This window comes from Cherax quadricarinatus, chromosome 37, assembly GCF_038502225.1.
Source record: "Cherax quadricarinatus isolate ZL_2023a chromosome 37, ASM3850222v1, whole genome shotgun sequence".
In the NCBI taxonomy this organism is placed as follows: domain Eukaryota; kingdom Metazoa; phylum Arthropoda; class Malacostraca; order Decapoda; family Parastacidae; genus Cherax; species Cherax quadricarinatus.
In genome coordinates this window covers 15,587,004-15,614,490 of record NC_091328.1, presented here as the reverse complement: position 1 = coordinate 15,614,490, position 27,487 = coordinate 15,587,004, and the positions used below count along the sequence as shown (strand labels likewise).

Here is a 27,487-nt window from a genome sequence, read left to right as displayed (position 1 = left end):
AAAGTCAGATTCAGATCATGGTTAAAGTCGAGTGAAGATCAAAGGTATCAAAAGTGTAAGCCGGTACTGGTGTCAGGTAACGAGATGTTGCCCAAAAGAGGTATCAAAATTCAGTTACGGGTACCGCAGGGGTAAGGGAAACCCGTAAGGCAAAACAAGAATACGACTATCCATGATTAAGGTCTTTTTTCTTCTATTTTTGTTTATAAAAGAGGGGGGAGGAAAGAGGGGCTGTTCTGAGGAATCTCACCCTCCGGGGTTCCAAAGTACCTTCATCACAAGTAGTGCTGATGCTCCATGGACGCTGTTCCCTACCCTACCCTTCATGCCAGTAATCCAGCACTCCTGGATGGCATCTCCATTAGCAACCGAGCTAGGCTCAGCCAGCAAGAGAGGTGGGCGACTGGAAACCTGCCGTGAGTCATACCCATCTTTGACCGCCACATCCCAGAACCAATCCAGCGATATTTCCATTACCTAAGGACATACGAGGCAGCCACCAGTACCCTGGAGGGCTGCCCAGCACATCCCTAGATAATCCAACAGAATGAAATGAATAACTATTTCTTTTCCTTCAACCCAGGAGCTGTAATTCGAAGGAAATTTTCTCAAATGGAGAGGAAGGAGAGGATATATAGATTCGATCCAAGTAGAAAAGAGGCCTAATTCCTCGGATCGAGAGCCCCTTTACCATACCAATGGACACCTTTCCCTGGAAGGATTATGGATAAACAGAAGAATGGATGGAGACTCAAACTCTGGTCCTGACTGGTAGAAGATCCAGCGATACACCATTGAGCCACGAGGCTTACAATAAGAAAGGCTCACAGATATCACTGCTATGTCGTGTGGTACCCAACTGTCCTTTTAGGAGCACGGTTCGAGTCCATGTTCAGTCTTCTGTACATTCACCAACAGTCGTTCATTAGAACTTGTAGTTCACAGATTATACGTCTTTGAGGGGTACGAGAACAGATGTACTATAATAGCTTTTGGGGCTGTGGGAAAGAACAGTTGAGTCACAGATGGCTGCCACTGATGCAGGGATGACACAGCAGTGCTGTCTGTGAAGTGAAGATTTCCTATATACTTTTATTCTTATATACTTATTTCCTGTATACTTTTATTCCTATACTTTTATCAAGAGTGGACTTCTGAGCCTGGTGATGGCTCCCTGTTAAAAATCAACAGTAATATTTACTAGAAGCCATGATTCTACCTCTAAATTAGCAGGATAGAAGAGTCACAACTAGCAATTAAGATTTTTAACCTACTGGCGGACAATATCACATAAGATGATGCAAATACCAGCTCCAGACAGACTCGTGACTTGCTGCAAGACTTGCTGGAATCCAGGATGACAGTATATCAGGAAGACGTCCATCTTCTTAAATCACTGGACATACAAGGAAGGCTGCGAGATCAGGGAAGGTCAACACAAGAATGTTACATGGCTGTGTTGACCAGCTGACATCACCTCTCACTCACCTCCATCACATCCACCCAGCACAGGGTGTATGATAGTAGTTCTGGAAGAGGGCTAATGCACTACCACTCTACAAGTAGACTACCGCCACTGACCTATTTCACTGACAAATTTTTTTAGCCACTAACAAAAATTCTGTAACTTTTATAAGATTCCTCGATATTGTGTGAGCAAAAATATGATTTCAAACAATCTTGTTCCACAACTAACATCTGCCTCAATTCTGTATCTCCTTCGCGGAAAGATTCTGAATATCACTCGATCAGGTTGATCCACAGGGAAGCCTGGTCGTGGACCGGTCCGCGGGGGCGTTGACCCCCGGAATACCCTCCAGGTAGACTCCAGGCGGGTAGATCCAGCCGCCTAAAAAAAAAATCGCAAACTTTACGCTCAACAAAATACACCAGCATAAAAATTTCAAGCTTATCAGAAGACACATTTTCCAGTCATGGGACACACTGCATAGATTATAAGTTTTCTGTTTTAAAATATGAACAAATTTACACCGGTTAAATTTAACAAGATTTAATGGTAAAATATCCGCATGATTTTACACATGAAATAGCCAAAATACCCCAGAATGATGATTACAGACTACAATATAAATCCGAACCTTGTTCTAATTACTTCACGACATATTTTTAACGTTAAAACCTGAACAGAAGAGGTTCTTAAGTTATGCCAAAGAAACGAAATTTCCGGAATAGTGAACACTGCACTGAGCAGAGGACACCTTATGTCGGTACTTGCAACTGACACACCTCTACTGCACTAAATTAGCAGTGATAATCTGAAGTCGATCTGATGAGCTATTCTCAAATTAGGTAAAGTTTGGAGGAAAAAACGAGGAAATAAAAAAAATCCTCAGACAATATCTGAAGGTACTCCTTCAGGTGTTCCTAATTAAAGGTACTCCTTCAGGTGTTCCTAATTAAAGGTACTCCTTCAGGTGTTCCTAATTAAAGGTACTCCTTCAGGTGTTCCTAATTAAAGGTACTCCTTCAGGTGTTCCTAATTAAAGGTACTCCTTCAGGTGTTCCTAATTAAAGGTACTCATTCAGGTGTTCCTAATTAAAGGTACTCATTCAGGTGTTCCTAATTAAAGGTACTCATTCAGGTGTTCCTAATTAAAGGTACTCCTTCAGGTGTTCCTAATTAAAGGTACTCCTTCAGGTGTTCCTAATTAAAGGTACTCATTCAGGTGTTCCTAATTAAAGGTACTCCTTCAGGTGTTCCTAATTAAAGGTACTCCTTCAGGTGTTCCTAATTAAAGGTACTCATTCAGGTGTTCCTAATTAAAGGTACTCATTCAGGTGTTCCTAATTAAAGGTACTCATTCAGGTGTTCCTAATTAAAAGTACTCATTCAGGTGTTCCTAATTAAAGGTACTCATTCAGGTGTTCCTAATTAAAGGTACTCATTCAGGTGTTCCTAATTAAAGGTACTCATTCAGGTGTTCCTAATTAAAGGTACTCATTCAGGTGTTCCTAATTAAAGGTACTCATTCAGGTGTTCCTAATTAAAGGTACTCATTCAGGTGTTCCTAATTAAAGGTACTCCTTCAGGTGTTCCTAATTAAAGGTACTCCTTCAGGTGTTCCTAATTAAAGGTACTCCTTCAGGTGTTCCTAATTAAAGGTACTCATTCAGGTGTCCTTCAGGTGTTCCTAATTAAAGGTACTCATTCAGGTGTTCCTAATTAAAGGTACTCCTTCAGGTGTTCCTAATTAAAGGTACTCCTTCAGGTGTTCCTAATTAAAGGTACTCCTTCAGGTGTTCCTAATTAAAGGTACTCCTTCAGGTGTTCCTAATTAAAGGTACTCCTTCAGGTGTTCCTAATTAAAGGTACTCCTTCAGGTGTTCCTAATTAAAGGTACTCCTTCAGGTGTTCCTAATTAAAGGTACTCCTTCAGGTGTTCCTAATTAAAGGTACTCCTTCATGTGTTCCTAATTAAAGGTACTCATTCAGGTGTTCCTAATTAAAGGTACTCATTCAGGTGTTCCTAATTAAAGGTACTCCTTCAGGTGTTCCTAATTAAAGGTACTCATTCAGGTGTTCCTAATTAAAGGTACTCATTCAGGTGTTCCTAATTAAAGGTACTCATTCAGGTGTTCCTAATTAAAGGTACTCCTTCAGGTGTTCCTAATTAAAGGTACTCCTTCAGGTGTTCCTAATTAAAGGTACTCATTCAGGTGTTCCTAATTAAAGGTACTCATTCAGGTGTTCCTAATTAAAGGTACTCATTCAGGTGTTCCTAATTAAAGGTACTCATTCAGGTGTTCCTAATTAAAGGTACTCCTTCAGGTGTTCCTAATTAAAGGTACTCCTTCAGGTGTTCCTAATTAAAGGTACTCCTTCAGGTGTTCCTAATTAAAGGTACTCCTTCAGGTGTTCCTAATTAAAGGTACTCCTTCAGGTGTTCCTAATTAAAGGTACTCCTTCAGGTGTTCCTAATTAAAGGTACTCCTTCAGGTGTTCCTAATTAAAGGTACTCCTTCAGGTGTTCCTAATTAAAGGTACTCATTCAGGTGTTCCTAATTAAAGGTACTCATTCAGGTGTTCCTAATTAAAGGTACTCATTCAGGTGTTCCTAATTAAAGGTACTCATTCAGGTGTTCCTAATTAAAGGTACTCCTTCAGGTGTTCCTAATTAAAGGTACTCCTTCAGGTGTTCCTAATTAAAGGTACTCCTTCAGGTGTTCCTAATTAAAGGTACTCCTTCAGGTGTTCCTAATTAAAGGTACTCCTTCAGGTGTTCCTAATTAAAGGTACTCCTTCAGGTGTTCCTAATTAAAGGTACTCCTTCAGGTGTTCCTAATTAAAGGTACTCCTTCAGGTGTTCCTAATTAAAGGTACTCCTTCAGGTGTTCCTAATTAAAGGTACTCCTTCAGGTGTTCCTAATTAAAGGTACTCCTTCAGGTGTTCCTAATTAAAGGTACTCCTTCAGGTGTTCCTAATTAAAGGTACTCCTTCAGGTGTTCCTAATTGTTACGAGTATGGCCATACCCGTTATATTTTATACAAGGATGTGCTCCTTTATTTTATAATATATATGCTAATGCTAATGTTGTATTATATTACGTTTTGTTAGCAGTTCTTAATATTGTCATGTAGTGGGAAACCACTAGTGTAAGTGCCCGTTAGCACTTCAGGTACTTAATCTCCCTCAGTCACGTGACCAACGTGACGTCGGCTTACCACTCAGTGGTACCGGCAGTAGGTTCACAGCACTCGCTGAGAGTAGGTTCACCGCCCTCGCTCAGAGCAGGTTCTCTACTCTTACTGAGTAGGTTCAACGCCCTCGCTCAGAGCAGGTTCACTACTCTTACTGAGTAGGTTCTCTACTCTTACTGAGTAGGTTCTCTACTCTTACTGAGTAGGTTCTCTACTCTTACTGAGTAGGTTCTCTACTCTTACTGAGTAGGTTCTCTACTCTTACTGAGTAGGTTCACAGCACCTGCTCAGAGAAGGTTCACAACCCTTGCTCTGAGTAGTTTTACAGCACTCGCTGAGAGCAGGTCCTTCACACTCACTCTGACTAGCACTCCCACTTCTAGTCTGGGCTTGCATAGCCAAGGGAGCATACCTCACTCATTGACCTCTCATAAGAGACATGTAAAGTTCTCTCTTGTGGTCGTTTTTCTTTCATGAATGACTTTCTTAAGCTTGTCACGTTCGAGTTATTTATACTCGAGAGAATTAATCTCTCCGTTGACTGAATAAGCCTTGTCGGCCTTGATGTTAATTTGTGGTCTAAGCTATTCTTAGTCATGTTGGATTAAAATGAGACTAAGTCCGTCACTTACGAGTTCTTGTATACTCTGAATTGATAGTTCAGATAAGTCTTTATAAGCATTATAAGTTACTTTGTGGTTAAGTCTTGATAACCATTATAGGTGCATATTATTGGTGAACTTAGTACAAAGCTCGACCTCAAGAGGTTCATTTCTTCATATCAATGTACTGTACGTACCAAGAGAAATGTAAGAGTTAAACTCCTTATTTTATGTTAATCATAACATATCATACATTAAGCTAAAACTCTTCTAGTAAAGATTTTAAGTTTTAGTTATTTGTTTTGTAATCCTGAATTCTTATTAAAAGTTATTGTTACAAAACCGTAAACAGGTCACATGTTCAACAAGAATGCTACCTTAACACTCTACCATACCATTGGAGAAGGTTAAGAAGACGAGTTTTGTAACACTAATTAAAGGTACTCCATCAGGTGTTCCTAATTAAAGGTACTCCTTCAGGTGTTCCTAATTGAAGGTGCTCCTTCAGGTTTTCCTAATTAAAGGTACTCCTTCAGGTGTTCCTAAATAAAGGTACTCCTTCAGGTGTTCCTAATTAAAGGTACTCATTCAGGTGTTCCTAATTAAAGGTACTCATTCAGGTGTTCCTAATTAAAGGTACTCCTTCAGGTGTTCCTAATTAAAGGTACTCCTTCAGGTGTTCCTAATTAAAGGTACTCATTCAGGTGTTCCTAATTAAAGGTACTCATTCAGGTGTTCCTAATTAAAGGTACTCATTCAGGTGTTCCTAATTAAAGGTACTCATTCAGGTGTTCCTAATTAAAGGTACTCCTTCAGGTGTTCCTAATTAAAGGTACTCCTTCAGGTGTTCCTAATTAAAGGTACTCCTTCAGGTGTTCCTAATTAAAGGTACTCCTTCAGGTGTTCCTAATTAAAGGTACTCCTTCAGGTGTTCCTAATTAAAGGTACTCCTTCAGGTGTTCCTAATTAAAGGTACTCCTTCAGGTGTTCCTAATTAAAGGTACTCATTCAGGTGTTCCTAATTAAAGGTACTCATTCAGGTGTTCCTAATTAAAGGTACTCATTCAGGTGTTCCTAATTAAAGGTACTCATTCAGGTGTTCCTAATTAAAGGTACTCATTCAGGTGTTCCTAATTAAAGGTACTCATTCAGGTGTTCCTAATTAAAGGTACTCCTTCAGGTGTTCCTAATTAAAGGTACTCCTTCAGGTGTTCCTAATTAAAGGTACTCCTTCAGGTGTTCCTAATTAAAGGTACTCCTTCAGGAGTTCCTAATTAAAGGTACTCCTTCAGGTGTTCCTAATTAAAGGTACTCCTTCAGGTGTTCCTAATTAAAGGTACTCCTTCAGGTGTTCCTAATTAAAGGTACTCCTTCAGGTGTTCCTAATTAAAGGTACTCCTTCAGGTGTTCCTAATTAAAGGTACTCCTTCAGGTGTTCCTAATTAAAGGTACTCCTTCAGGTGTTCCTAATTAAAGGTACTCCTTCAGGTGTTCCTAATTAAAGGTACTCCTTCAGGTGTTCCTAATTAAAGGTACTCCTTCAGGTGTTCCTAATTAAAGGTACTCCTTCAGGTGTTCCTAATTGTTACGAGTATGGCCATACCCGTTATATTTTATACAAGGATGTGCTCCTTTATTTTATAATATATATGCTAATGCTAATGTTGTATTATATTACGTTTTGTTAGCAGTTCTTAATATTGTCATGTAGTGGGAAACCACTAGTGTAAGTGCCCGTTAGCACTTCAGGTACTTAATCTCCCTCAGTCACGTGACCAACGTGACGTCGGCTTACCACTCAGTGGTACCGGCAGTAGGTTCACAGCACTCGCTGAGAGTAGGTTCACCGCCCTCGCTCAGAGCAGGTTCTCTACTCTTACTGAGTAGGTTCAACGCCCTCGCTCAGAGCAGGTTCACTACTCTTACTGAGTAGGTTCTCTACTCTTACTGAGTAGGTTCTCTACTCTTACTGAGTAGGTTCTCTACTCTTACTGAGTAGGTTCTCTACTCTTACTGAGTAGGTTCTCTACTCTTACTGAGTAGGTTCACAGCACCTGCTCAGAGAAGGTTCACAACCCTTGCTCTGAGTAGTTTTACAGCACTCGCTGAGAGCAGGTCCTTCACACTCACTCTGACTAGCACTCCCACTTCTAGTCTGGGCTTGCATAGCCAAGGGAGCATACCTCACTCATTGACCTCTCATAAGAGACATGTAAAGTTCTCTCTTGTGGTCGTTTTTCTTTCATGAATGACTTTCTTAAGCTTGTCACGTTCGAGTTATTTATACTCGAGAGAATTAATCTCTCCGTTGACTGAATAAGCCTTGTCGGCCTTGATGTTAATTTGTGGTCTAAGCTATTCTTAGTCATGTTGGATTAAAATGAGACTAAGTCCGTCACTTACGAGTTCTTGTATACTCTGAATTGATAGTTCAGATAAGTCTTTATAAGCATTATAAGTTACTTTGTGGTTAAGTCTTGATAACCATTATAGGTGCATATTATTGGTGAACTTAGTACAAAGCTCGACCTCAAGAGGTTCATTTCTTCATATCAATGTACTGTACGTACCAAGAGAAATGTAAGAGTTAAACTCCTTATTTTATGTTAATCATAACATATCATACATTAAGCTAAAACTCTTCTAGTAAAGATTTTAAGTTTTAGTTATTTGTTTTGTAATCCTGAATTCTTATTAAAAGTTATTGTTACAAAACCGTAAACAGGTCACATGTTCAACAAGAATGCTACCTTAACACTCTACCATACCATTGGAGAAGGTTAAGAAGACGAGTTTTGTAACACTAATTAAAGGTACTCCATCAGGTGTTCCTAATTAAAGGTACTCCTTCAGGTGTTCCTAATTGAAGGTGCTCCTTCAGGTTTTCCTAATTAAAGGTACTCCTTCAGGTGTTCCTAAATAAAGGTACTCCTTCAGGTGTTCCTAATTAAAGGTACTCCTTCAGGTGTTCCTAATTAAAGTTACTCCTTCAGGTGTTCCTAATTAAAGTTACTCCTTCAGGTGTTCCTAATTAAAGGTACTCCTTCAGGTGTTCCTATTTAAAGGTACTCCTTCAGGTGTTCCTATTTAAAGGTACTCCTTCAGGTGTTCCTAATTAAAGGTACTCCTTCAGGTGTTCCTAATTAAAGGTACTCCTTCAGGTGTTCCTAATTAAAGGTACTCCTTCAGGTGTTCCTAATTAAAGGTACTCCTTCAGGTGTTCCTAATTGAAGGTACTCCTTCAGGTGTTCCTAATTAAAGGTACTCCTTCAGGTGTTACTAATTAAAGGTACTCCTTCAGGTGTTCCTAATTAAAGGTACTCCTTCAGGTGTTCCTAATTAAAGGTACTCCTTCAGGTGTTCCTAATTAAAGGTACTCCTTCAGGTGTTCCTAATTAAAGGTACTCCTTCAGGTGTTCCTAATTAAAGGTACTCCTTCAGGTGTTCCTAATTAAAGGTACTCCTTCAGGTGTTCCTAATTAAAGGTACTCCTTCAGGTGTTCCTAATTAAAGGTACTCCTTCAGGTGTTCCTAATTAAAAGTACTCCCGTCCGTGTGACCAGTGTACCTGATACATACCTGTGTTCCCTGCGACCATTGTATACCTGTCACATACCTGTGTTCCCAGCGACCACTTTTTACCTGTCACATACCTGTGTTCCCTGCAACCATTGTATACCTGTCACATACCTGTTTTCCCTGCGACCATTGTATACCTGTCACATACCTGTGTTCCCAGCGACCATTGTATATCTGTCACATACCTATGTTCCCTGCGACCATTGTATACCTATCACACACCTGTGTTCCCTGCGACCATTGTATACCTGTCACATACCTGTGTTCCCTGCGACAATTGTATACGTGTCACACACCTGTGTTCCCTGCGACCATTGTATACCTGTCACACACCTGTGTTCCCTGCGACCACTGTATACCTGTCACACACCTGCGTTACATGCGACCACTGTATACCTGTCACACACCTGTGTTCCCTGCGACCATTGTATACCTGTCACACACCTGTGTTCCCTGACACCACTGTATACCTGTCACATACCTGTGTTCCCTGCTACCATTGTATACCTGTCACATACCTGTGTTCCTTGCAACCATTGTATACTTGTCACATACCTGTGTTCACTGCGACAATTGTATACCTGCCACATACCTGTGTTCCCTGCGACCATTGTCTGCCTGTCACATACCTGTGTTCCCTGCTACCATTGTATACCGGTCACATGCCTGTGTTCCCTGCGACCATTGTATACATGTCACGTAACTGTGTTCCCTGCGACCATTGTATACCTGTCACATACCTGTGTTCCCTGCGACAATTGTATACCTGTCATATATCTGTGTTCCCTGCGGCCATTGTATACCTGTCACGCACCTAAGTTCCCTGCGACCATTGTATACCTGTCGCACAGCTGTTTTCCCTGCGACCATTGTATACCTGTCACACACCTGTTTTCCCTGCGACCATTGTATACCTGTCAAACACCTGTGTTCCCTGCGACCATTGTATACCTGTCACACACCTGTGTTCCCTGCGACCACTGTATACCTGTCACACACCTGTGTTCCCTGCGACCACTGTATACCTGTCACACACCTGTGTTCCCTGCGATTACTGTATATCTGTCACAGACCTATGATCCCTGTGACCACTGTATACCTGTCTCACACCTGTGTTCCCTGCGAGCATTGTATACCTGTCACATACCTGTGTTAACTGCTACCATTGTATACCCGTCACATACCTGTGTTCCCTGCGACCATTGTATACCTGTCACATACCTGTGTTCCCTGCGACCACTGTATACCTGTCACACACCTGTGTTCCCTGCGACCATTGTATACCTGTCACACACCTGTCTTCCCTGCGACCATTGTATACCTGTCACACCTGTGTTCCCTGCGACCATTGTACACCTGTCACACCTGTGTTCCCTGCGACCATTGTATACCTGTGTTCCCTGCGAACATTGTATACCTGTAACACCTGTGTTCCCTGCGACCATTGTATACCTGTCACACACCTGTGTTCCCTGTGACCACTGTCACATACCTGTGTTCTCTGCGACCATTGTATACCTGTCACACACCTGTGTTCCCTTCGACCATTGTATACCTGTCACACCTGTGTTCCCTGCTACGTTTGTACACCTGTCTCACACCTGTGTTCCCTGTGAGCACTGTCACATACCTGTGTTCCCTGAGACCATTGTATACCTGTCACACACCTGTGTTCCCTGCGACCACTGTCACATACCTGTGTTCCCTGCGACCATTGTATACCTGTCGCGTGTGTTCCCTGCGACCATTGTATACCTGTCACACACCTGTGTACCCTGTGACCACTGTCGCATACCTGTGTTCCCTGAGACCATTGTATACCTGTCACACACCTGTGTTCCCTGCGACCACTGTCACATACCTGTGTTCCCTGCGATCATTGTATACCTGTCACACACCTGTGTTCCCTGTGACCATTGTATACCTGTGTTCCCTGCGACCATTGTGTACCTGTCACACCTGTGTTCCCTGCGACCATTGTATACCTGTCACACACCTGTGTTCCCTGAGACCACTGTATACCTATCACACACCTGTGTTCCCTGCGACCATTGTACACCTGTCTCACACTTGTGTTCCCTGTGACCACTGTCACATACCTGTGTTCCCTGAGACCATTGTATACCTGTCACACCTGCGTTCCCTGCGACCATTGTATACCTGTCACACCTGTGTTCCCTGCGACCATTGTATACCTGTCACACACCTGTGTTCCCTGTGACCACTGTCACATACCTGTGTTCCCTGAGACCATTGTATACCTGTCACACCTGCGTTCCCTGCGACCATTGTATACCTGTCACACCTGCGTTCCCTGCGACCATTGTATACCTGTCACACCTGTGTTCCCTGCGACCATTGTATACCTGTCACACACCTGTGTTCCCTGCGACCATTGTATACCTGTCACACCTGTGTTCCCTGCGACCATTGTATACCTGTCACACACCTGTGTTCCCTGCGACCATTGTATACCTGTCACACACCTGTGTTCCCTGCGACCATTGTATACCTGTCACACACCTGTGTTCCCTGCGACCATTGTATACCTGTTACATACCTGTGTTCCCTGCGACCATTGTATACCTGTCACACACCTGTGTTCCCTGCGACCATTGTATGCCTGTCAAACCTGTGTTCTCTGCGACCATTGTATACTTGTCACATACCTGTGTTCCCTGCGACCACTGTATACCTGTCACACACCTGTGTTCCCTGCGACCATTGTATACCTGTCACACACCTGTGTTCCCTGCGACCACTGTATACCCGTCACACCTGTGTTCCCTGCGACCATTGTATACCTGTCACACACCTGTGTTCCCTGCGACCATTGTATACCTGTCACACCTGTGTTCCCTGCGACCACTGTATACCTGTCACACCTGTGTTCCCTGCGACCATTGTATACCTGTCACACCTGTGTTCCCTGCGACCATTGTATACCTGTCACACCTGTGTTTCCTGCGACCATTGTATACCTGTCACACACCTGTGTTCCCTGCTACCATTGTATACCTGTCACACACCTGTGTTCCCTGCTACCATTGTATACCTGTCACACACCTGTGTTCCCTGCTACCATTGTATACCTGTCACACACCTGTGTTCCCTACGACCATTGTATACCTGTCACACACCTGTGTTCCCTGCTACCATTGTATACCTGTCACACACCTGTGTTCCCTGCTACCATTGTATACCTGTCACACACCTGTGTTCCCTGTTACCATTGTATACCGGTCACACACCTGTGTTCCCTGCGACCATTGTATACCTGTCACACACCTGTGTTCCCTGCTACCATTGTATACCTGTCACACCTGTGTTCCCTGCGACCATTGTATACCTGTCACACACCTGTGTTCCCTGCTACCATTGTATACCTGTCACACACCTGTGTTCCCTGCTACCATTGTATACCTGTCACACACCTGTGTTTCCTGCTACCATTGTATACCTGTCACACACCTGTGTTCCCTGCGACCACTGTATACCTGTCACACCTGTGTTCCCTGCGACCACTGTATACCTGTCACACACCTGTGTTCCCTGCGACCACTGTATACCTGTCACACACCTGTGTTCCCTGCGACCATTGTATACCTGTCACACACCTGTGTTCCCTGCTACCATTGTATACCTGTCACACACCTGTGTTCCCTGCGACCATTGTATACCTGTCACACACCTGTGTTCCCTGCTACCATTGTATACCTGTCACACACCTGTGTTCCCTGCGACCACTGTATACCTGCCACACCTGTGTTCCCTGCGATCATTGTATACCTGTCACACACCTGTGTTCCCTGCGACCATTGTATACCTGTCACACACATGTGTTCCCTGCGACCACTGTATACCTGCCACACCTGTGTTCCCTGCGATCATTGTATACCTGTCACACACCTGTGTTCCCTGCGACCATTGTATACCTGTCACACACATGTGTTCCCTGCTACCATTGTATACCTGTCACATACCTGTGTTCCCAGCGACCACTGTTTACCTGTCACATACCTGTGTTCCCTGCGACCATTGTATACCTGTCACATACCTGTGTTCCCTGCGACCATTGTATACCTGCCACATACCTGTGTTCCCTGCGACCATTGTATGCCTGTCACACACCTGTGTTCCCTGCGACCATTGTATACCTGTCACATACCTGTGTTCTCTGCGACCATTGTATACCTGTCACATACCTGTGTTCCCTGCGACCATTGTATACCTGTCACACACCTATGTTCCCTGCGACCATTGTATACCTGTCACACACACCTGCGTGTATCCCTGCCACAATGTGTTCCCTGCCATTGTATTCCTGTCACACACCTGTGTTCCCTGCGACCATTGTATACCTGTCACACACCTGTGTTCCCTGCGACCATTGTATACCTGTCACACACCTGTGTTCCCTGCGACCACTGTATACCTGTCACACACCTGTGTTCCCTGCGACCACTGTATACCTGTCACACACCTGTGTTCCCTGCGACCATTGTATACCTGTCACATACCCGTGTTTCCTGCGACCATTGTATACCTGTCACATACCTGTGTTCCCTGCTACCACTGTATACCTGTCACATACCTGTGTTCCCTGCAACCATTGTATACCTGTCACATACCTGTGTTCACTGCGATCATTGTATACCTGCCACATACCTGTGTTCCTTGCGACCATTGTATGCCTGTCACACACCTGTGTTCCCTGCGACCATTGTATACATGTCACATAACTGTGTTCCCTGCGACCATTGTATACCTGTCACACCTGTGTTCCCTGCGACCATTGTATACCTGTCACACACCTGTGTTCCCTGCGACCATTGTATACCTGTCACACCTGTGTTCCCTGCGACCATTGTATACCTGTCACACCTGTGTTCCCTGCGACCATTGTATACCTGTCACACACCTGTGTTCCCTGCGACCATTGTATGCCTGTCACACACCTGTGTTCCCTGCGACCATTGTATACATGTCACATAACTGTGTTCCCTGCGACCATTGTATACCTGTCACATACCTGTGTTCTCTGCGACCATTGTATACCTGTCACATACCTTTGTTCCCTGCGACCATTGTATACCTGTCACACACCCAAGTTCCCTGCGACCATTGTATACCTGTCGCACACCTGTGTTCCCTGCGACCATTGTATACCTGTCACATACCTGTGTTCCCTGCGACCATTGTATACCTCTCACACACCTGTGTTCCCTGCGACCATTGTATACCTCTCACACACCTGTGTTCCCTGCGACCATTGTATACCTGTCACACACCTGTGTTCCCTGCGACCATTGTATACCTGTCACACACCTGTGTTCCCTGCGACCACTGTATACCTGTCACACACCAGTGTTCCTGCGACCACTGTATACCTGTCACACACCTGTGTTCCCTGCGCCCACTGTATACCTGTCACACACCTATGTTCCCTGCGACCACTGTATACCTGTCACACAAATGTGTTCCCTGCGATCACTGTATACCTGTCACACACCTGTGATCCCTGCGACCGTTGTATACCTGTCACACCTGTGTTCCCTGCGACCATTGTATACCTGTCACATACCTGTGTTCCCTGCTACCATTGTATACCTGTCACATACCTGTGTTCCCTGCGACCACTGTACACCTGTCACACACCTGTGTTCCCTGCGACCATTGTATACCTGTCACACACCTGTGTTCCCTGCGACCATTGTATACCTGTCACATACCTGTGTTCCCTGCGACCATTGTATACCTGTCACACACCTGTGTTTCCTGCGACCATTGTATACCTGTCACACACCTGTGTTCCCTGCGACCATTGTATACCTGTCACACCTGTGTTCCCTGCGACCATTGCATACCTGTCACACACCTGTGTTCCCTGCGACCATTGTATACCTGTCATACACCTGTGACCCCTGCGAGCATTGTATACCTGTCACACACCAGTGTCCCCTGCGACCATTGTATACCTGTCACATACCTGTGTTCCCTGCGACCATTGTATACCTGTCACACACCTGTGTTCCCTGCGACCATTGCATACCTGTCACACACCTGTGTTCCCTGCGACCATTGTATACCTGTGTCACACCTGTGTTCCCTGCGACCATTGTATAGCTGTCACACAACTGTGTTCCCTGCGACAATTGTATACCTGTCACACACCTGTGTTCCCTGCGACCATTGTATACCTGTCACACACCTGTGTTCCCTGCGACCATTGTATACCTGTCACACACCTGTGTTCCCTGTGACCACTGCCACATACCTGTGTTCCCGGGGACCATTGTATACCTGTCACACCTGTGTTCCCTGCGACCATTGTATACCTGTGTTCCCTGCGACCATTGTATACCTGTCACATACCTGTGTTCCCTGTGACCACTGTCACATACCTGTGTTCCCGGCGACCATTGTATACCTGTCACACACCTGTGTTACCTGCGACCACTGTCACATACCTGTGTTCCCTGCGACCATTGTATACCGGTCACATACCTGTGTTCCCTGCGAACATTGTATACCGGTCACATACCTGTGTTCCCTGCGACCATTGTATACCTGTCACACACCTGTGTTCCCTGCGACCATTGTATACCGGTCACATACCTGTGTTCCCTGCGACCATTGTATACCGGTCACATACCTGTGTTCCCTGCGACCATTGTATACCGGTCACATACCTGTGTTCCCTGCGACCATTGTATACCTGTCACACACCTGTGTTCCCTGCGACCATTGTATACCTGTCACACACCTGTGTTCCCTGCGACCATTGTATACCTGTCACACACACGTCTTAAACTCTGGTTAAACTTCCACATCTAGTCGCTGTTTTTTATTCAAAACATTAAATCCCTAAGACTCGTACATCGACTGGGAAGTAATTAAGCTGGTGTGATACGAGGAAGAGGAGGGCAGTGCCTGTGATCAAGAGCCCTTCACCAGCATCAAGGCACCGGCGCCTCTCCACCAGCATCAAGGCACCGGCGCCTCTCCACCAGCATCAAGGCACCGGCGCCTCTCCACCAGCATCAAGGCACCGGCGCCTCTCCACCAGCATCAAGGCACCGGCGCCTCTCCACCAGCATCAAGGCACCGGCGCCTCTCCACCAGCATCAAGGCACCGGCGCCTCTCCACCAGCATCAAGGCACCGGCGCCTCTCCACCAGCATCAAGGCACCGGCGCCTCTCCACCAGCATCAAGGCACCGGCGCCTCTCCACCAGCATCAAGGCACCGGCGCCTCTCCACCAGCATCAAGGCACTGGCGCCTCTCCACCAGCATCAAGGCACCGGCGCCTCTCCACCAGCATCAAGGGCGCCTCTCCACCAGCATCAAGGCACCGGCGCCTCTCCACCAGCATCAAGGCACCGGCGCCTCTCCACCAGCATCAAGGCACCGGCGCCTCTCCACCAGCATCAAGGCACCGGCGCCTCTCCACCAGCATCAAGGCACCGGCGCCTCTCCACCAGCATCAAGGCACCGGCGCCTCTTCACCAGCATCAAGGCACCGGTGCTTCACCAGCATCAAGGCACCAGCGCCTCTCCACGAGCATCAAGGCACCGGCGCCTCTCCACGAGCATCAAGGCACCAGCGCCTCTCCACGAGCATCAAGGCAGCATCGGCGCCTCTCCACCAGCATCAAGGCACCGGCGCCTCTCCACCAGCATCAAGGCACCGGCGCCTCTCAGCATCAAGGCAGCCTCTCCACCAGTATCAAGGCACCGGCGCCTCTCCACCAGCATCAAGGCACCGGCGCCTCTCCACCAACATCAAGGCACCGGCGCCTCTCCACCAGCATCAAGGCACTGGCGCCTCTCCACCAGCATCAAGGCACCGGCGCCTCTCCACCAGCATCAAGGCACCGGCGCCTCTCCACCAGCATCAAGGCACCGGCGCCTCTCCACCAGCATCAAGGCACCGGCGCCTCTCCACCAGCATCAAGGCACCGGCGCCTCTCCACCAGCATCAAGGCACCGCCGCCTCTCCACCAGCATCAAGGCACCGGCGCCTCCAGCATCAAGGCACCGCCGCCTCTCCACCAGCATCAAGGCACCGGCGCCTCTCCACCAGCATCAAGGCACCGGCGCCTCTCCACCAGCATCAAGGCACCGGCGCCTCTCCACCAGCATCAATGCACCGGCTCCTCTCCACCAGCATCAAGGCACCGCCGCCTCTCCACCAGCATCAAGGCACCGCCGCCTCTCCACCAGCATCAAGGCACCGCCGCCTCTCCACCAGCATCAAGGCACCGCCGCCTCTCCACCAGCATCAAGGCACCGCCGCCTCTCCACCAGCATCAAGGCACCGCCGCCTCTCCACCAGCATCAAGGCACCGCCGCCTCTCCACCAGCATCAAGGCACCGCCGCCTCTCCAGCATCAAGGCACCGCCGCCTCTCCACCAGCATCAAGGCACCGCCGCCTCTCCACCAGCATCAAGGCACCGCCGCCTCTCCAGCATCAAGTCACCGCCGCCTCTCCACCAGCATCAAGGCACCGCCGCCTCTCCACCAGCATCAAGGCACCGCCGCCTCTCCACCAGCATCAAGGCACCGCCGCCTCTCCACCAGCATCAAGGCACCGCCGCCTCTCCACCAGCATCAAGGCACCGCCGCCTCTCCACCAGCATCAAGGCACCGCCGCCTCTCCACCAGCATCAAGGCACCGCCGCCTCTCCACCAGCATCAAGGCACCGCCGCCTCTCCACCAGCATCAAGGCACCGCCGCCTCTCCACCAGCATCAAGGCACCGCCGCCTCTCCACCAGCATCAAGGCACCGGCGCCTCTTCAAGAGTAAACAATATTTATATTAACATACACATTTTCCTTCATTAATATTTTCCATTAATATCTCACATTCTTGTTTCCTGCTGAGGAATATTGTACGTCATGTTTGACATGTACGTCATGTTAGACATGTACGTCATCTTTGACATGTACGTCATGTTTGACATGTGCGTCATCTTTGACATGTACGTCATCTTTGACATGTACGTCATGTTTGACATGTGCGTCATCTTTGACATGTACGTCATCTTTGACATGTACGTCATCTTTGACATGTACGTCATGTTTGACATGTGCGTCATCTTTGACATGTACGTCATCTTTGACATGTACGTCATCTTTTACATGTACGTCATGTTTGACATGTACGTCATCTTTTACATGTACGTCATGTTTGACATGTACGTCATCTTTGACATGTACGTCATCTTTGACATGTACGTCATCTTTGACATGTACGTCATCTTTGACATGTACGTCATCTTTGACATGTACGTCATCTTTGACATGTACGTCATCTTTGACATGTACGTCATCTTTGACATGTACGTCATCTTTAACATGTACGTCATCTTTGACATGTACTTAAGTTCAGACAAACTCGTTAACAAATTTAGTGCCAATTTTTCTGTTGTTCTGTTTTTCAAGATTCTGTCTTCTTGATAAGACACATGTGCTACAGTTAGGTATCTTTATCTTGAAACGTTTCGTCTACGCAGTAGGTGGTCAGTCCCTCGTGAGGGACTGACCACCTTAAAACAACGTCTTCAAGGGTGATGGTCTGATTACATCTTTACATCTCTACTGCTTCTGCTGCCTCCTCTCTATTCGACTGAAAAAGCCTACTGCGTAGGCGAAACGTTTCAAGATAAAGATACCGAACTGTAGCACATGTGTCTTACTTATTAACTTCTCCTCTCCTTCTTCTTCTTCTTCTACTATAACTCCATGTTCATTTTTAGTTTAAATTTCCTGTAGGTTTGCCAGCTGTGTTTTAAAGATGAATTCCGAGATTTTATTTCTACACTTCTTGGAAATATTCTTTGTCTCATTTTTCTAGAAATAACATTAATATTAGAGTTACATTACAATGTTACACATTTCAATTATTTCCACGTAGTACTTCTCATTCTATATAGAATGAGAAGTAATTTTTCACCGGGAGCCTAGTCAAGGACGGACCAAGGGGGGCGCTGACCCCCGGAACACCCTCCAGGTAGACATTTTCGTGTCCTATTTAGATCAGTTTTTGTTTCCTATTTAGATCATATATTACTATAAACTATTTCTATTAATGTTGGAATAATTACCGACAATATGTTAGGTAAAAGGACACAAGTGCTTGACAAAGTTCCTGGAGAGCGAAACGTTGCCACAATAAAATTGTCACATTAGTTGTACTTGTGTCCTTTTACCTAACTACTTCTATCAGAACATTACCACGTCTTTAAATTATATTGAAATGGTGTGTAGTGAAAATTTACCATGTCTAGTAAACACTAAGTCAAAGATGGACACTGTATCTCCTTCTCTCACTCGTGTTCTTTCTTGGATATACTGATATCACAAAAAATCATTATATTTAAAAATAACATTTTCTTAGCCCCATCTCTCACTCGCGTTGTTCCCTTAACATGCTGAGGCATAAATAACATCTTATCATATACAAAAAAAAAAAAAACATTGTTACCCCATCTCACACTCGTGCTGTTTCCCTGTAAAAGGATTTTCATCTTATTAAAATGAATTGTGTTGACTCCCTCTCTCACTTGTGCTGTTTCCTTAACATGATGCTTAAAACTCAGTAGAATATTTAATAAAAAAAATTACCTCTTGCTGAATGGAGCAAGGCCGAGGTAGGTACCATCAACCAAAGAGAGAGAGCGAGAGAGAAAGTAACCTTAACCTCTCTCTCCACAGGCCACTCCAAGCATCATTAACTCACCATCTAAATGCAAGTGATTATGACCTGGACTTGAGATTTACGATGTTAAGAGCAAGTGCGTTTGACTTGTTACTCTGCTGCAGCTAGTGTGGTGTTTACAACATGTCCCATGATCGTTTTAACCCCGTCCTGGTCTCTTTAACGGAATTCTGTGTGGCTAAGATCCATTTGTGGTTACAACGATCAAGTCTCAGACATATATTTTTCTAATAAATAAATAAATAAATATATTATATATATATATATATATATATATATATATATATATATATATATATATATATATATATGTATATATATAACACACACACACACACACCTGGAGAGGGTTCTAGGGGTCACCGCCCCCGCGGCCTGGTCTGAGACCAGGCCTCTTGGTGGACAGAGTTAACAGGAGTACATCTGGATTTATATCTACAGTTGATGAAAAAAAAAAAAGATTTCCATTTCATACTTATTTGATAGGACGGTAGTGCGTCCCTGGACGGTTGTTGTCTACCGTCCAGGGAGGTAGACAACCGTCCAGGGAAGTAGACAAACGTCCAGGGAGGTAGACAACCGTCCAGGGAGGTAGACAACCGTCCAGGGAAATAGACAACCGTCCAGGGAGGTAGACAACCGTCCAGGGAGGTAGACAACCGTCCAGGGAGGTAGACAACCGTCCAGGGAGGTAGACAACCGTCCAGGGAGGTAGACAACTGTCCAGGGAGGTAGACAACCGTCCAGGGAGGTAGACAACCGTCCAGGGAGGTAGACAACCGTCCAGGGAGGTAGACAACCGTCCAGGGAGGTAGACAACCGTCCAGGGAGGTAGACAACCGTCCAGGGAGGTAGACAACCGTCCAGGGAGGTAGACAACCGTCCAGGGAGGTAGACAACCGTCCAGGGAGGTAGACAACCGTCCAGGGAGGTAGACAACCGTCCAGGGAGGTAGACAACCGTCCAGGGAGGTAGACAACCGTCCAGGGAGGTAGACAACCGTCCAGGGAGGTAGACAACCGTCCAGGGAGGTAGACAACCGTCCAGGGAGGTAGACAACCGTCCAGGGAGGTAGACAACCGTCCAGGGAGGTAGACAACCGTCCAGGGAGGTAGACAACCGTCCAGGGAGGTAGACAACCGTCCAGGGAGGTAGACAACCGTCCAGGGAGGTAGACAACCGTCCAGGGAGGTAGACAACCGTCCAGGGAGGTAGACAACCGTCCAGGGAGGTAGACAACCGTCCAGGGAGGTAGACAACCGTCCAGGGAGGTAGACAACCGTCCAGGGAGGTAGACAACCGTCCAGGGAGGTAGACAACCGTCCAGGGAGGTACTACCCTCCTCTGTTTCAAATGTGGGTAAAATGTTAAGGTATTAACTTGGTGGCAGGAGTGGTAACCTTTGCTGTCTCGTGAACACGAAGTGCTTTTCATTTTGGTGTGTACTCACCTAGTTGAGGTTGCAGGGATCAATTCACAGCTCCTGGCACCGCCCCTTCGCTGGCCGCTACTAGGTCACTCTTCCCGCTCCAAGAGCTTTATCATACTTCTTATCTATGGATCCTGCCTTCACTACATCACTTCCCAGACTATTCCACTTCTTGACAACTCTGTGACTGAACAAATACTTCCTAACATACCTGTGACTCATCTAAGTCTTCAACTTCCAACTGTGACCCCTTGTTGCTGTATCCCATCTCTGGAATATTGTGTCTGTCCACTTTGTCGATTCCTCTCAGTATTTTATATGTCGTTATCATATCCCCCCCTATCTTTCCTGTCCTCCCCTTAACCTCTCCTCATAGGACATACCCCTAAGCTCCGGGACCAGTCTAGTTGCAAACCTTTGCACTTTCTCTAGTTTCCTTTGTGTGTGTGTGTACTCACCTAGTTGTACTCACCTAGTTGAGGTTGCGGGGGTCGAGACCGAGCTCCTGGCCCCGCCTCTTCACTGATCGCTACTAGGTCACTCTCCCTGAGCCGTGAGCTTTATCATACCTCTGCTTAAAGCTATGTATGGATTCTGCCTCCACTACATCGCTTCCCAAACTATTCCACTTACTGACTACTCTGTGGCTGAAGAAATACTTCCTAACATCCCTGTGATTCATCTGTGTCTTCAGCTTCCAACTGTGTCCCCTTGTTACTGTGTCCAATCTCTGGAACATCCTGTCTTTGTCCACCTTGTCAATTCCTCTCAGTATTTTGTATGTCGTTATCATGTCCCCCCTATCTCTCCTGTCCTCCAGTGTCGTCAGGTTGATTTCCCTTAACCTCTCCTCGTAGGACATACCTCTTAGCTCTGGGACTAGTCTTGTTGCAAACCTTTGCACTTTCTCTAGTTTCTTCACGTGCTTGGCTAGGTGTGGGTTCCAAACTGGTGCCGCATACTCCCATATGGGCCTAACGTACACGGTGTATAGGGTCCTGAATGATTCCTTATTAAGATGTCGGAATGCTGTTCTGAGGTTTGCTAGGCGCCCATATGCTGCAGCTGTTATTTGGTTGATGTGCGCTTCAGGAGATGTGCCTGGTGTTATACTCACCCCAAGATCTTTTTCCTTGAGTGAGGTTTGTAGTCTCTGACCCCCTAGACTGTACTCCGTCTGCGGCCTTCTTTGCCCTTCCCCAATCTTCATGACTTTGCACTTGGTGGGATTGAACTCCAGGAGCCAATTGCTGGACCAGGTCTGCAGCCTGTCCAGATCCCTTTGTAGTTCTGCCTGGTCTTCGATCGAGTGAATTCTTCTCATCAACTTCACGTCATCTGCAAACAGGGACACCTCAGAGTCTATTCCTTCCGTCATGTCGTTCACAAATACCAGAAACAGAACTGGTCCTAGGACTGACCCCTGCGGGACCCCGCTGGTCACAGGTGCCCACTCTGACACCTCGCCACGTACCATGACTCGCTGCTGTCTTCTTGACAAGTATTCCCTGATCCATTGTAGTGCCTTCCCTGTTATCCCTGCTTGGTCCTCCAGTTTTGTGTGTGTGTGTGTGTGTGTGTGTGTGTGTGTGTGTGTGTGTGTGTGTGTGTGTGTGTGTGTGTGTGTGTGTGTGTGTGTGTGTGTGTGTGTGTATGTGGTGTATGTGGTGTGTGTGGTGTGTGTGTGGTGTGTGTGTGTGGTTGTGTGTGTGTGTGGTTGTGTGTGTGTGGTTGTGTGTGTGGTTGTGTGTGTGTGTGTGTGTGATGTGGTGTGTGATGTGGTGTGTGATGTGGTGTGTGATGTGGTGTGTGATGTGGTGTGTGATGTGGTGTGTGATGTGGTGTGTGATGTGTGCGTGTGTGGTGTGGTGTGTGATGTGGTGTGTGATATGGTGTGTGATGTGTGCGTGTGTGGTGTGTGATGTGGTGTGTGATATGGTGTGTGATGTGTGCGTGTGTGAGATGTGGTGTGTGATGTGGTGTGTGATGTGGTGTGTGATGTGGTGTGTGATGTGTGCGTGTGTGGTGTGGTGTGTGATGTGGTGTGTGATATGGTGTGTGATGTGTGCGTGTGTGGTGTGTGATGTGGTGTGTGATATGGTGTGTGATGTGTGCGTGTGTGAGATGTGGTGTGTGATGTGGTGTGTGATATGGTGTGTGATGTGTGCGTGTGTGGTGTGTGATGTGGTGTGTGATATGGTGTGTGATGTGTGCGTGTGTGATGTGTGTGATGTGGTGTGTGATGTGGTGTGTGATGTGTGCGTGTGTGATGTGTGTGATGTGGTGTGTGATGTGGTGTGTGATGTGTGTGTGTGGTGTGTGATGTGTGTGATGTGGTGTGTGATGTGTGTGATGTGGTGTGTGATGTGGTGTGTGGTGTGTGATGTGGTGTGTGGTGTGTGATGTGGTGTGTGATGTGGTGTGTGGTGTGCGTGTGTGGTGTGGGATGTGGTGTGTGATGTGGTGTGTGATGTGGTGTGTGTGTGTGTGGTGTGTGATGTGGTGTGTGTGTGTGTGTGTGTGTGTGTGTGTGTGTGTGTGTGTGTGTGGTGTGTGATGTGGTGTGTGATGTGTGTGATGTGGTGTGTGTGTGTGTGTGGTGTGTGTTGTGGTGTGTGTGTGTGTGTGTGTGTGGTGTGTGATGTGGTGTGTGATGTGGTGTGTGTGTGTGTGTGGTGTGTGTGATGTGGTGTGTGATGTGGTGTGTGTGTGTGGTGTGGTGTGTGATGTGTGTGTGTGTGATTGTGTGTGTGTGTGTGTGTGATGTGTGTGTGTGTGTGTGTGTGTGTGTGTGTGTGTGTGTGTGTGTGTGTTTGTGTGTGTGTGTGTGTGTGTGTGTGTGTGTGTGTGTGTGTGTGTGTGTGTGTGTGTGTGTGTGTGTGTGTGTGTGTGTGTGTGTGTGTGTGTGTGTGTGTGTGTGTGTGATGTGTGTGATGTGTGTGATGTGTGTGTGTGTGTGTGTGTGTGTGTGTGTGTGTGTGTGTGTGTGTGTGTGATGTGTGTGTGTGTGTGTGTGTGATGTGTGTGTGTGTGTGTGTGTGTGTGTGTGTGTGTGTGTGTGTGTGTGTGTGTGTGTGTGTGTGTGTGTGTGTGTGTGTGTATGTGTGTGTGTGTGTGTGTGTGTGTGTGTGTGTGTGTGTGTGTGATGTGTGTGTGTGTGTGTATGTGTGTGTGTGTGTGTGTGTGTGTGTGTGTGTGTGTGTGTGTGTGTGTGTGTGTGTGTGTGTGTGGTCACCTTGAGAAGGTCTGACTGCGTTATATTTGCTTCATGTCTAACTTTTAGAATGAAGATGAGGAAGAAAACGGGGAACGAAGAATAGGATCTAATGAGGATAAGGAAGAAAACGGAGATAAGAAACAGGAGAATGAGAAGAAAGAGGAAGAGAAAATAAAAGAATGAAAGGAAGATGGAGGATGAAGATGAACCAGGAAAAAAAACAAAGAATATTAATGAATGAAGAAAGAAATGAGTAAGCAAGAGAAAACAACAGAGGAAGGAATGGAACAAGCAACAGAGGAAGGAACAAAGTAAGCAACAGTGGAAGGAACGGAGTAAGCGACAGAGGAAAAACAAAGGAAGGAACGGAACAAGCGACAGAGGAAATAACAGAGAAAGCAAGAAAACAAAGAAGGAACGGATTAAGCAATATAGGAAGCAATAGAGGAAGCAATAAAGGAAGGAATGGAGGAAGCAAGAGAAGAAACAGGGGAAACAACAGAGGAAGTATCAGAGCAAAAATCGGAAGAAACAACGGAGTAAGCAACGGAAGAAGCAACTGAGGAAACAAAGGACAACTGAAGAAGTAACGGAGACGAGTAAAGAGGAAGGGGGGAAGGAGACAGCGATGAGGGAGGGGGTGAGGGACGGGGGTGAGGGAGAGGGGGAGGGGGATGAGGGAGGGAGGGAGGTAGTCACCATCATGCGCTCCCAGATAAGAGCAGATGAAGCAAGATAACATAATTATCTTGGATGCTGCCAGGATAACCCCAGCCCCGCTGATGTTATCTCGCACACATGCACGCCATCACCTCTTGAACCTCACCCTTCCTGGGGGGGGGAGTGATGGTGGAGTTGGGAGGGAGAGGGAAGGATAGAGGGTAAGTAGGAAGGTTGTAAAGAGGAAGGACAGTAGAAAGAATGAAGGAAGTTGTGGAATCTGAAGACATTTAGAACAAATGAACATTCTGATCTCTATACAATTAAAAGATTCCAGACACGCATGCACACGCGCGCACACACACACACACACACACACACACACACACACACACACACACACACACACACACACACACAAGCTAAGATTCCTGCAGTCACATGAGTACACACACACTGTTCTGGTGAATGGTCGTAGGTATTTTAATAGATATTAAGATAGAACGAACTACATGTGTAGAGTAGCTCAATGTTTACATTATGGCGGAGGACAGGAGACAAACACAGCTATGTTTTTATACCAGCAGTGGAGACAACCACTGGACACATGGATGGTCAAAATGACAAACAAAATCAGGTACGACGCAACTGAAAGACAGAAAGATTAAGTTAGGAAAACTTTACTACAATTACATTTTTTAACGTTAAAACGCTGAAAGAACAAGGTGATGTGATGAAGGCAGAGAGGACGAGAGAGGAGATAAAAGGCTTGGAAGAATGTAAAGAGAAGCAAAATATAGTTAAACGGAAATACTTTAGCAAAATACAAAGCTAGAACACCAGTTGCAGCTAGTTCAGGATATCTCTGAAAATATTAACGAAAGCTTTGAAAATGAGAGGAAAGTTGGAAGAGTACACAACTAAAACTGAAGACAGTTGTGCAAAAAATCACTTAAAACAGAATATGTTGTGAGGAATCAAAGAACAAGAAGTCATAAGTGAGAAGACAAAAGTATAGTGGGTTGCAACACTGAAGAGCACACACACGGTCGTGGAAATATTAAGAGAAGCGTAAGGAAAAAATGTTAAACTTAAGCACAGAGAAATTGGAAAGCTACAAGGATATACATATTAAAACTGCATCTTTCAAAAGAATGAGTGAAAATATATTTTTTTTATATAAACACAGCTAAGAGGTTAAATGAGGATAGAAGTGAGGAGGAATAGAGGATATTTTTACCAGAGTAACGAGGCAGCAACGACTTATCAATTTTTTTTTTAAGCAAAAGAATATAGAATAGTAATTAAACTAAAACAGACCAAAAAGGGGAGATAGTGAGATGAACAGCTCTGAAGCCTATATATACTAAGAGCGATGAACAAGGTAGTAGGTTAACAGACAGCAGCCATCCAGGGAGGCATTACCTTGTCAAACGAGTAGGAAATGTAAGCCTGTTTAATTTACTGGCACTCTGACACGACTGCTGATCTTCTTTTACGTCTTATAAACACACGAGATTACAGGTGAATTTTGCAGGTTTCTACTGATTTTATTTTCAATATACACCTACCTATACTTTCCTGTGTGTTTCTGAATAATTCTTAAACATGTAATATTTCCTTTCCAACCTCAGAGGTCTTGTGTGAGACCCGGCAGTGGGGAAGATAATCCTCAGAACCACTAACAGATAACAGAGTAATCTCAAAGATACTACAACTAATGGACATCACAGTAAACGAAACCTGATATAGTATATTATTATTATTACTGGAACCGCTGAACCTTCAGTGCTTGAGGAATGGGAGGTACAGAGTCTGTGCAAGGAAGGGAAGGACAGATCCAATTTCTTGCATCAAGAGCCCCCTCACCAGCATAAAGGAACCTCCCTCGAAGGGGAAGAGAATGAATGTTGGAACAAATCGAGAAGACAGGAAGACCTGTATGCATAACGAAGATCGCCAGATTTATTTCACGGTGATGTAGTACATTTGAGAGATGACCCCGCTACAACGGCAGCACACCCGTGAGGGTTTCACAGAGTTGTTCCACTCTCCAAGCCCGTCCTGAGACTGTTCACGGGTCTGATGGCCGGTGCCATCAGACCCGTGTCTGACGAATGCACTCGTAGCTCGCACAGTTGTAGTTGTGGGTAAATTCTTCACCAGCATACTGAAGCTGTCTCGAAACTCAGTAGTTACTGTGCTAGTCTGTGGTCTGGAATTTTTTTTTCAATACTTTCACAAATAGCCTTCGAAAAAATGCATAGATTTGTAAAATCTTAAATTTCCAAAGACCCTGTAAATCTTGAATATCCAACGACCCTGTAAATCTTGAATATCCAACGACCCTGAAATCTTGAATATCCAACGACCTTGTAAATCTTGAATATCCAACGACCCTGAAATCTTGAATATCCAACGACCTTGTAAATCTTGAATATCCAACGACCCTGTAAATCTTGAATATCCAACGACCCTGTAAATCTTGAATATCCAACGACCCTGTAAATCTTGAATATCCAACGACCCTGTAAATCTTGAATATCCAACGACCCTGTAAATCTTGAATATCCAACGACCCTGTAAATCTTGAATATCCAACGACCCTGTAAAT

The 27,487-nt window shown here is 45.8% G+C and overlaps 1 protein-coding gene across 1 annotated transcript in view; it reads right to left on the bottom strand.

The window, feature by feature from the left end:
• LOC128704202 (uncharacterized) overlaps positions 1–27,487 on the bottom strand; it is a 396,156-nt gene that overhangs the window by 317,326 nt on the left and 51,343 nt on the right. The gene's annotated exons all lie outside the window — the stretch shown is intronic.